Genomic DNA, 12,899 nt, shown 5'->3' with positions numbered 1-12,899 from the left:
AAACAGCTTGATGTGCATCCAGATAACATATTGAAGCCGTACCAGAACATCATTTTACCAAAACGTCTTGTCTCAAACCCTAATCTGCGTTTGCAATCCTATATTATGATGAAAAACTGATCAAATCAATCTCTTAAAGAACAATTTTATTATGTATTCTTGTTTCAAATACATTGGAAGTGGCCTTTGGAAATAGTCCCGTAAAATCACATTAATAAACATTTCTTTAGATGGCATCTTACGTCTAAAATGGTATCCCGAAAAAACAATAAAATGTCAATTACATTACGACGTTCAATAAAGAACATATATACCGCGCGCCGGCTAATTATACTGGCCTTCATCTATAAAATGTCAAGGTCGTTTTTGAAGAAATCCACAGAATCAAAAGGTTTTTTTATTATGATAAAACTGTTAACCTTGAACTTGATAAAGACGAGCAATCGTTTGTTTACTTCCGATGTAAAGAACAACTTAGAAATGATGGAAAAACAAGCGAAAATACGATAAAGGTACATGTACCTGTCCGCTGTTGTCTTCATACATCTTCCTGCTGTACCTACATAGAATCAAACAATTTGGTATCAAATCTTATTTTTGCGTTTTTAATTGGAACTATTTTCATGGGAAAAACAATACAAAACATATGATCGTCCTCGTGTCTTCCGTTTTTATATTAAGTTTAAAAACGATAGAAAACATGGCTTGGATTAACTGTGTATCTATCGACTTTGATTTGGAGATAATAATGGTTTTGTATTCCTCTGAAGTTTTCTGACAAACCATTGGGTAACACACGTATTTACTGTGAGGATTTTAACACACACGAGAAACCTATCGATGTGACACGATCTGTATTATTGTAATACTTAAAATAATGGATATGGAACTCATCTTCTATTGAATTATATCTCTGCCAAAAAGAATCAACTAGAAAATCAATACCTTGCAAAATTATTTTCAAACTGAGTCCGTCGTGCAAAACGATTTAAGTTACTAGCTATATCGTAAATATTGAGTTGTAATTCACTTACTCCGGAATGCTGAGATTGCTGTCTGTTTAGGTCTGTATTTACCAGCGACTGTTCGGTATAAATACAGTCTACGTGGAGTAATTGGCGTTTGCAACATCTACCACTAAACTGGCATATGTCGGTCTCCATGATCGGAGTTGTTACGTAATACTCCCATAATCATGGTAATAAATATACCAAGAAAATACAAAGCAGATATTTTATAGCCGCCTACTATTGGTGTGGGTCAAAGCGAACTCATTGAAGAGAACATGAAATCGTAACGATTTCGCGATTTGGTTTTAAGAGTACATGTAAATGTAACTTATCTTTTTCTTATAATTTTCAGATAATTTTCGATGCTACACGAAATCAAGGAAATATCCGTGAAAAACCGGTTTCTGGTGTAAATGATTATACATGACTGTCGTAAGGGCAGCCCAGGGCAATTTTCAAGTATAAATCCTGACGGACTTGCAGTTTATGATACAGGCCTGTGAGAGCTTTGTCAAGGCTCGTCTGAAAACGGTATAAAATCATGAGGTCCATCTTTAATTCATAAACGATCAACTATGTCCTACCAGTCAAACCGCATAATTGAAAACGGCACTGTAGAGCAAAATGTATAAAAAACAAGGTAGGTACAAAAGCTAGGAGTGGGCATGTATTATACGATAGGCAAGCCGTTTGGGTTTTTTACCTATTGAAATGAAGATATCTCTATTTAATTAAAGATATTTCTATTTAAAATGAAGATATCTCTATTTAATTAAAGATATCTGTAATTATAATAAAGATATCTCTTATTGAATAAAGATATGTCATATTTAAATACAGATATCTCTATTTCTACTGAAAATAGAAATTTTTTCTTTTAAATTACAGATATCTCTATTTCAAATTCAGACATCTCTATTTGAATTACAGATATCTTAAATCGTAATTGAGATCTTTATTTTAAATAGAGATATCTTTAATTATTGTCCTATTAAAGATATCTTTATTTTTAATAGAGATATCTCTATTTGAATTAAAGATATCCATATTTTAAATAAAAATATTTTGTTTATATAAAGATGTCTTCATTTTAAATACAGATATCTCTAATTCAAATACAGATATCTCTATTTCAAATAAAGATGTCTTTAATTGAATTGGAGATATCTGCAATTACTTTGCAATACAGATATCTTTATTGAAAATAGAGATATCTCTATTTAAATTAAAGATATCTGTATTTACAATAATTTTGAAACGCAGAGAAAATAATGACTACACCCTAATTTTGATCAATGTTAATGAAACGCTTGTAATTAAATTGGATTTTAAGATGTATGATAAATGTAGGTCTACTAAACCGATAAACCTGCTATTTGGAGGGGGTTTCTTAAGAACAGAACATGGCAACTGCTCTCCGGAAAACAGAGCGAATTGTTGCAGCTACAATTGAATAATATTGAAAGCAGATACGTTGTAACACCGTCTGCATTCTCCGCCATTTTGTGTCACTACTGCTTTACTTCCGTCATGCGCAAAACAAAGAGTCAAGGGAGAAGTCGTTTTTCCTATTTGATAGTTAAATACAGATATCTCTATTTCATGTCAAATAAAGATATCTTTAATTCAAATAGAGACATATGTATTTAAAATAAAGATATCTGTATTTCTACAACAATTAGAGATATCTTTAAATGAATTAGAGATATCTTTGATTGAATTAGAGGTATCTGTATTTGAATTAAAGATATCTGTATTTTAAAAGCAGATATCTTTATTTATATTGGAATGCAGATATCTCTAATCAAAATAAAGATATCTTTAATTGAATAAAATATATCTGTATTTGAATTAGAGATACCAATATTTCGTGTTTAATTAGAGATATCTCTATTTTAAATAGATATATCTGTAATTCACATACAGATATCTCTAATTTAATTAAAGATATCTCTAATTGCTGTAGAAATACAGATATCTGCATTTTGAATACAGATATCTTCATATATCTTCAATACCCAAACGGCTTGCCATAGGCCTGTATAGATACTAGTTTGATTAAGTCAGGTAGTATCTAGACCTGGTGTAGAAACAATTGGGCTGTCGATAATACATGGACTTGGGACTTGGGAAACACATGGACTTAGGACTTGGTAAACACCTAGACTTTGGAAACATATGGACTTGGGAAACACATGGACTTTGGAAATATATGGGCTTGTGATTTGGGAAACACATGGACTTAGGAAACATATGGACTTGGGAAACACAATGACTTGGGAAACACATGGACTTTGGAAACATATGGACTTGGGAAACACATGGACTTGGTAAACATATGTACTTGGGAAACACATGGACTTGGGAAACACATGGCCTTTGGAAACATATGGGCTTGTGATTTGGGAAACACATGGACTTAGGAAACATATGGATTTGGGAAACATACATGTATGGACTAGGGAAACACATGGGCTTGTGATTTGGGAAACACATGGACTTAAGAAACATATGGACTTGGGAAACACAATGACTTGGGACTTGGGAAACACATGGACTTTGGAAGTATATGGACTTGGGAAACACATGGACTTGGTAAACGTATGTACTTGGGAAACACATGGACTTGGGAAACACATGGCCTTTGGAAACACATGGACTTAGGGCTTGGGAAACACATGTACTAAGGAAATATATGGACTTGGGAAACACATGGGCTTGGGATTTGGGAAACACATGGACATTGGAAACATATGAACTTTCGTAAACATATGGACTTGGGAAACACATGGACTTTGGAAAACATATGGACTTGGGAAACACATGGACTTAGAACTTAGGTAACACATGGACTTTGGAAACATATGTACTTGGGAAACACATGGACTTGGGAAACACATGGACTTGGGAAACACATGGACTATGGAAAACATATGGACTTGGGAAACACATGGACTTAGAACTTAGGTAACACATGGACTTTAGAAACATATGTACTTGGGAAACACATGGACTTGGGAAACACATGGGCTTGGGACTTGGTAAAAATGGACTTGGGAAACATATGGACTCAGGACTTGGTAAACATATGTACTTGGGAAACACATGAAGTTAGGACTTGGTAAACATATGGACTTGGGGAACACATGGACTTTGGAAACATATGGACTTGGGAAACACATGGACTTGGGACTTGGTAAACACATGGACTTTGGAAACACAATGGCTTGGAACTTGAGAAACACATGGACTTTGGACTTTGGAAACACATGGACTTTGGAAACACATGGACTTAGGACTTGGTAAGCATATCGACTTGGGAAACACATGGACTTTGGAAACACATGGACTTGGGAAACACATGGGCTTGGGACTTGGGAATCACATGGGCTTCGGACTTGGGAAACACATGGACTTTGGAAACACGTGGACTTGGGAAACACATGGACTTTGGAAAAATATGGACTTGGGAAACACATGGACTTGGGACTTGGGAAGTTCATGGACTTTGAGAAATACATTTGTTTGACAAGTTATCGTATTTCAATTAATATCAAAAAACCTGACAATATATTTTTCGCTATCACAGGGGTTTGATAATCAGTTGTGATCTGTGAACAATCAAACTATTCCATAGTCCTACTAAACAAAGACCGTGTCAGTCCGGAATAGTTCGGGCCGGTCCGGACAATAGTATGGGCATACAGTCGTATTATTTTGGTATTTTACAATGTATTTGTGTCTTACTATACTATGTATACATAGACATTAGACAGATATTGAAATCATTTTAAGATTGGTGAGTTTTCTCTTATTATACATACAATCCGCGTCGAAGAGAATTTGGAATTAATCAAATGAAGATTGGTAACATATGGTATAAGGGAGGTAACCAAAGTGCACTGTTCTGTACATTTTTTGACAATTAATATACATGCAACGAAAGGCTCCGAAATACCATCATACGTTTTAGTTTGGTTCCGTGTCCTGCCCGCACCAGTTGGCCTAAATCACAGACATGCCAGCTATATCAAATCGGACTGGCATTTCTAGACAAACGGTCAACTGATCGAGCACCATTCGATGATATCATAAGATACGTCATTTCCGGTTGACCGGTAAAGATGGAATTTTTGACAGCTCCGTTACTTCAAGTAAGGAATCAAGGTTATTATTGCTCTAAACTGTATGACGTTTATATATAATGTTAAAAGGTGGTAAATCTTGGTTCATTTTTAAAGTTAAGAGCTCCATACTTCGGGATTCTGCCGTAAACATCATAATTTGGAAGTTTATTATACGGTTACCATGGCCAGCAGCAGTTTACAAGATGGAGGATCGCCGTTCGCCGAGTCAAAAAAGAGGAAAAGCAAAAAGGGGAACAAGATCCAGGGGTCCCTCACGACCCAGTTCAAGGACACAATCGCCAGTGGAATCTCCCTTTAAGGCACATTGGTTATGTGATGAGGAGGAAATTAATGACATAGCATGGAAATGCGAAAACTATTGCAAGGTTTTTGATGACCCACAGGCCATGATGATGGAATATTAAAGATGTAAGTTACATTTTTGCATCGTATGCCGGGACAAAAGCCAAGATGAAAATAATTTCCTTCAGAAATCAGATGCAATGTGGTTCTGTGGTAGGTGCAGGGAATCTGTTGAAAAGAACATAATGACAGATCTTAAGATTGAGGAAAGATGCAAACAGATCATGGCAGATAATGAGAACCGGTTGACTACATTTGAGGAAAAGATTACACATAAATATGATGAGAAAGAAGTGGGAAACATCGTTAATGATGAATTGGAAAAAAAACAACAGTTAATCAACATGACGGAGGAAATGTACAGGCAACTTTGAGAGGGGTACCCAATAAACAAAATCATTTTGATACAATCATCACAGAGCTGAATGAAAGAAAAAATCGTGAAAGTAACATTATGATATACGGATCAGACGAGAGCGCTGCTGAAAGTAAGGAGGAAAGAGAACAGCATGATCAGGAAATAATTAAGGAAATATTGAAAACATGAAAGTCATAAGACTAGACTAGGAAGGAAAGGGACGGTTGTAAAAAATTCTGAAGATAGACGAGAATTAGCCAGGAGGCCTCCCTTAGCTGTTCTGTACAAGGTGGAAACTAAAAGGGATCTATTTAAGAACATTGCCATGTTGAGGAGAAATCCAACGCTGGATGCCATAAGGCTAAGCAATGACATGCAAAAGCAGAGAGGATTAAGGAAAAAGAAATGTGGGAGGAGGCCAAGAAAAGGAATGAAATCGTGGGAATTCATGTTCAAGATTCGGGGACCGCCTTGGGCCAGAAAGCTAGTGAAAGTACCAACATATAGCCAATAGAGGAAACTTGACAAGGTGTAAATGTACAAAATGTAAATAGTGATTTTGTTAAAAATTTAAATTTGAATTGTTTTGATAATTCTACTGGTATGTTTAAAAATAAACAAAAGCAAAGGAATAATCTCCAATGTTTATCCACAAATGCGGATACAAGAACCAACAAGCTGGATGAATTGAAAGCTAGGATTTTAAGTGATGATCTAATAATAATAGGAATCAATGCAGTTTTCCAAAAAAACAGTAGATATACTCCAACCACTGCACATAGATGGATGTGACATGTTTATAAATAACATAGGAAACGATGAAGGGATAAGAGGAACAGCACTTTATATAAGATCAGAATTAAAGGCAATAGAAGTTACCATGAAACCTGTTTTCAAAGAACAAATATGGGTCTCTATGAACCTCAGCAGAGGGAATAAACTACTCATTGTTTGTGTTTACAGGAGCCCAAGCAGTAGTGAAGAGAACAATAGGAAATTATATGAATTAATAACAGAAGCAAGTGAAACAAACTACTCACATCTATTAATTATGGGAGATTTCAACTTCAAAAACATTAATTGGAACTCGAACGCAGCTGATTACAAAAACAAGAATGAATACGAATCTGTGGAGATAGTCCGTGATAATTATTTATTTCTACATGTTCTTGAGCCAACAAGGATAAGAGTGAATCAAGAGCTAACATGGATAAGAGTGAATCAAGAGCTAACATGGATAAGAGTGAATCAAGAGCTAACATGGATAAGAGTGAATCAAGAGCCAACAAGGATAAGAGTGAATCAAGAGCCAACAAGGATAAGAGTGAATCAAGAGCCAACAAGGATAAGAGTGAATCAAGAGCCAACAAGGATAAGAGTGAATCAAGAGCTAACATGGATAAGAGTGAATCAAGAGCCAACAAGGATAAGAGTGAATCAAGAGCCAACAAGGATAAGAGTGAATCAAGAGCCAACAAGGATAAAAGTGAATCAAGAGCCAAGTGTGCTGGACCTAGTATTTACAAATGAAGAAAATATGGGTGAAACATTTACTGTTACCAGTGCTCTGGGCAAAAGTGATCAGGGATGTGTTGAATTCAATTTTGTGTGTACCAGTGATAAACCAAATTGCACGGATAGGAAAATGCTGTAGAATCGAGGGAATTATGAAAAAATCAGAGCAGAGCTCGAAATAAATTGGGAATTATTATTAAACGGAGATGTAGATGAAAATTACAATATATTTGTAGAGAAAATAATGAATGCAACAAACAATCATATACCAGTGAGGAAATCAACTAAGAAGCAGTACAAACAACCACTAGATGGAAGTATTGTTAAAGCAATACACAGAAAGCTTGGAAGTTGAAAAAGATTTATGGAAACAAAGGATGAAGAAAGTAAGTACAGAGAATACACCCAAGCCAGAAATAAAGTGAACAATTTGGTTAGGAATGCTAAGAAGAGGATTGAAGAAAATATTGCGGAGGAAGTGAAAATAAATCCGAAGAAATTTTGGAGTAATGGAAATTCGAAAGCCAAAACTAGGACGGGGATAGCAGAACTGTATGTGAAAGATAATGGTGTGCTAAAACATATTGCAAGAAGCGATGAAGAAAAAGCAGAGGCGTTAGTGGACTTTTTTCAAGTGTTTTTGTTCAATAACCAGATGGAGAGGTACCCGAGCTTCAGGTAAACGAAATAAAAGAGGTGTTTATGGACAAGGAAATAATAGAAGATGAGACAGAGAAACTTATACAAAACTTGAATGTAAGTAAATCCCAGGGACCTGACAACATACACCCAAGGTTGTTAAAGGAATTGAAAAAATCTGCAACAAAGCCACTGAAAAATATTTTTAACCAATCCATAAGTCGGATACACGGCTGCTTAAGTTCCATCCTGATAAGTGTCACCACATGAGGTAGGAAATGATTCAACAGCTCCAAATATTCTTATGTATAAGGAGTCAGTTGGATAAGAAGGGAGACTTGTTTGAAATCAGAAGAGGAAGAAAAGGATTTGGGAGTCATTGTGGACAATAAGTTGAATTTTAGACAACATATCCGGACAGCTGTGAACAAGGCAAATAGGATCCTAGAGACAATAAGAACATACACATATTTAAATGAGAGGTCGTTTTGTTTATTATACATGTACAAGGCATTGGTTCGCCCTCAATTAGAGTATGGCGCGAGTATATTGAATCCTCATAAAATACAGGATATAAATTTGATAAGAGAATGTGCAGAGACGAGCAACGAAGTTGTTACCAGGGATGGAAGATACCGCATACGAAGAAAGAATGAAGAAGCTGTAGTTGCCATCATTGAAATATAGACGGGATCGAGGAGACATGATCGAGGTCTTTTAAGATTGTACGAGGGTTCTATGACAAACAAGGTTTTGCTGGTCTGGTTTAAGTACATGTAACAAGAGAACAAGAGGGAATTCATACTGTTTGGAAAAGGCAAGATCACGACTGGGTATAAGAAAATACTCTTTTTCGCAAGGAGTTGTAAATGATTGAAACTCGTTACCAGAAGTTGTACAGTTACCAACGCTCATCACCTTTGAGAACAGGCTGTATAAACATTGGCGACACAAAGGCAGGAGCTACATCACCAACACAAACAATAATCACATCATATCATCTGGAAGTGACAACAGAATTACTACTTATATACAATGGGGATTTAGATCTGAATACAGAGGCCTAAAGGCCTGCGTTCAGTATCAACTAAGTAAGATTTATGGAAGTCTTTGTTACGGCAGATAATAATACAAAGTGGCCGAAGGGAGTTAACTCTTGTAAACTTATCAAAACTGCGATACACAATCAAATGTCGATTTCAACTGGCTTCGTAGTACGCATTGAAACAGTGGAAACAGAATGGAATCGGTAGCACCCTAGGATATCTCTAGGAAATGAATTCAGAGATGGCAAGAAACAGAAGCCACATCTCAAGCGGAACTTGTCTGGATACTGTTGGGACTCGTGTTGCACGTGGTGAGTTAAACACATATGCCAGAGCACATACAGCGGCAGACTAACTACATATATGATTGATGTACTAAGCTAGCGAGCGTGTGTAAGTAACTTGAAGTGTTATGAATTATATGATATGTATTAACAATCCGTCGCACTTCGATTTGTTTTTTTTTCATTAAACATGCCGTGACAAGACTGTCACTTCTATTTGACATTTTGTTACACGCTTCCGTTTGTTGATGCGACCTCGTTTTGGAAAAAAAAGTACGTCATGTTCTATGTAAAGCTTGATGTAGTGTAGTGACATTAATTGTTCAAGGTGTGTTGTCGCTACATCATGTGTAACCTTGTTGTTCGCTTTTAGGATGACGTCCGGAACTCTGTATCCGGTTTCCGGGGTTTACTGTTAGAATAAATTGGTAGTAAGATCACCGCCATTTGCACGAGTTGTGTTTTGAATATCGACGGAACCCAAGATATTACACTTGACTTCGCCCTATTTTTAGAGGAGTATTTCCTGGTCAAGCTAGGCAACTGACAACCCATATTGTTCTCTGTATGCATCGAAAATGAAAGTTTATATCTATGTACAGAATACATTTCAAATTTCGTAGTCTTTATATTTCATTGGGCGAAACCTTCCTTTAACATAGAAACCCAAAACACATATTTTGTTTCTTCCCAAACATTTTTGAAGAATAGTGAGTTGTGTAGCTTAAACAAAACAATTATTTATTTAAAATAAAAGCTTCGGAGTTGAACGGCAAGTAGGGAGTTAGATTTGTACCTGCTGCCCCTATTTCAAGATAGTAAAAGGCGACTAAATTTAGGATATTATCTTTTCTCTTCTTCCTGACATTATTCTTCCTCACGTCTCTCTTGACACCGCCTCACTTTGGCCTTCGGTTGAGCGCTCGCCCCCTGTGTGATAGGCTCTGGGTTCTGTCCCTCTGGTCATGACACACCAAAGTCTATAAAAGTATTAGTTTCTGCTCCTGCTTAGTGCCCAGCCTTCAGGGAGCAGAACGACTGGTTCATACATGAAGTGCGCAAGAGGACATTTGGCTAACTGAAAGCAGGACGTATCTTGATACTGGACACGGATGCCTCGAATTGTTAAGTGCAACGGGCCAGGCACGAGTGATTGTCATTGCGGTAAGGTAGTAACATTAGCTTAAATGAAGTATCGCATGATTGTTTGATTAAATTAACGTCTTATTAACAGCCAGAGTCATGTAAGGCCTCCCATGTGGTGTGTTGCGTATGTGAAGTGCATGTTGCGTGTGTGAAGTGCGTGGCGGGTGGTTTTGGAGATTGCGGTATATCTGTGTTATGTCTTCTTGTATAGCGGAACTATTACCCTTTTTTATTGTGGTATATTATTGAAGCATGCAGCCGGAGACAATAAGTAACATACCCATTCAGGTCACATACCGACAACGGGTGAACCAGACGTCCCACTCCTTTAGTAATGAGCGCTAAGTAGGAGCAAAAACTACCATTCCCGACTACCACTTAGGGGACAGAACATAGAGCCTACCTCAACAGAAGGCCAAAAGTGAAGCGTTGTTGAAAGGATACGTTAGAATGAAAAGATAGTAGGGAAGATGATAAAAGATTAAAAAAAACTAAAAGTCGCTTTTTACGACCATGCAATAGGGGAAGCAGGTACAATTCTAATACTCTACCTGCAGGGACGAGAGGTATCGCAGAACTTGCAAGGAGTTGCTTTCTATTGTTAAATAGCCATTTCCGGTTGTAATATGCTGGGGAGGAAGTATGTTATGAGCAAGGACCGAAATAGCCTTACCAGGCTTCTCTATTCTAGGTGACTTAGCGCTCGCTGGGTTGAAGAGCGTTCCTCCTACGAGGGGTCGGTCCTGCAGATAGGGCGATAGAATTGTACCTGCTGCCCACATTTCATGATGGAGTAAAAGGCGACTGAATGCAGGATCTTATATTTTCTTCCTAACGTCTCCCTTAAAACCGCACCACTTTAGGTCTCAATTTGAGCGTTCGCCCCTGTGAGGAAGGCTCTGGGTTCTGTCCCTTGGCAGACACATACCATAGTCTTTGAAAGGGGTACCTTCTGCTCCTGCTTAGTGCTCAGCATAAAGGTTGCGGAACGAGTGGCTCGCCGTTTCCAGTACCGTATAATGTGACTGGGGTTATTCGGGGGGCAAGCTTCATTAAGATAGCACTATAAAAAGGGCAAAAGTTCCTCAATTACAAGAGAACATAACACCAATATATTTATTTGGGGCAATTGCCCTGCAGGTAGGGCGTTAGAATCGTACCTGATGCACACATTGCATGATAGCGTGAAAGGCGACTAAATACATCACCTTTTAACATTGATATGATGTGCAATACCAACTATGGTTGCGTTTCAAAGAAATTCACTTTTGAAAAATTCTGGGTTTTTTTTGTGGTTGAAATGAAGATTGATTTTCGGTTGCTAGGTTTAATTTTGATACTTTTTCTAAATAAACCGCCTGAAATGGGGCTATCATCCATATGTTATGCATTTTTGTAAATTAGACACCTAATCTTTAATATTTTGGCTTAATATATATGAAATATAGGAAAAATATATGCTAAAATCCTTTTTAAAAATTTATGAGAACAGCATATTTTGATTGGTAATTTGACCAAAATATGGATGCCTGACTATGGATTTTGATTTTCAGATTTTTAGCGCAGATTTATGCCATAACATTGATATGATGTTCAATACCAACTATGATTGCGTTTCTAAGAAATTTACTTTTGAAAAAGTATTTTTTTTTTGTTGTCGAAGTGTAGATCGGTTTTCGGTTGATAGTAGGGTATAAAATCAGTTGCTAGAGGGGGGGGGGTGATTTTTTTTAATTTTCTAAATAAATCGCCTGTAATGGGGCTATCATCCATATGTAATGTATTTTTGTATGTTTGGCACTTAATTTCCAATACTTTGTTGTAATATATTTAAGCATTGATGTCACTATGTTTTGATTTCATTTGGCTATGAAAGAAACTACAGTTGGGAGCAAACTAAACTTGGTATCTAGTGCACTTTGTAGTGCACACGTAGTGAACAACGTAGTGCACTAGACTAAACATTGTAGTGCACTAGAGTGCACAACGATGTTAACTCCAGTTCACTACAGTGTTAACTCTAGTGCACTACAATGTTAACTCTAGTGCACTACAATGTTAACTCTAGTGCACTTCATAGTGCACTTCAGTTTTACAGTGCCTGTACGTGATACACACATGTTCCAGTGTAACCTTACAAATACAAGTATATTCAAATTTGTGGTATAACTTATCTTCATTTTGAAATAAATAAATGAATGAATTTTCCAGACACCATATGGATCCTTACAATTACTAACAATTGTAAAATTTGGGATGAAAGTTATCCCAACAGTGTGCCTGGACAATTAAAATTGTCAATTAAATAACTTGCATTTTTAGATACAGTGTTCATGAAGCTACATTTATTCCAGCTAGATTATAGGTTTTACCAGAAATTTATACAGTATATTATCTAAAAATTTGATTTT

The sequence above is a fragment of the Argopecten irradians genome, chromosome 1, assembly GCF_041381155.1.
Source record: "Argopecten irradians isolate NY chromosome 1, Ai_NY, whole genome shotgun sequence".
Taxonomy (NCBI): Eukaryota; Metazoa; Mollusca; class Bivalvia; order Pectinida; family Pectinidae; genus Argopecten; species Argopecten irradians.
This window is presented reverse-complemented; position numbering follows the sequence as displayed.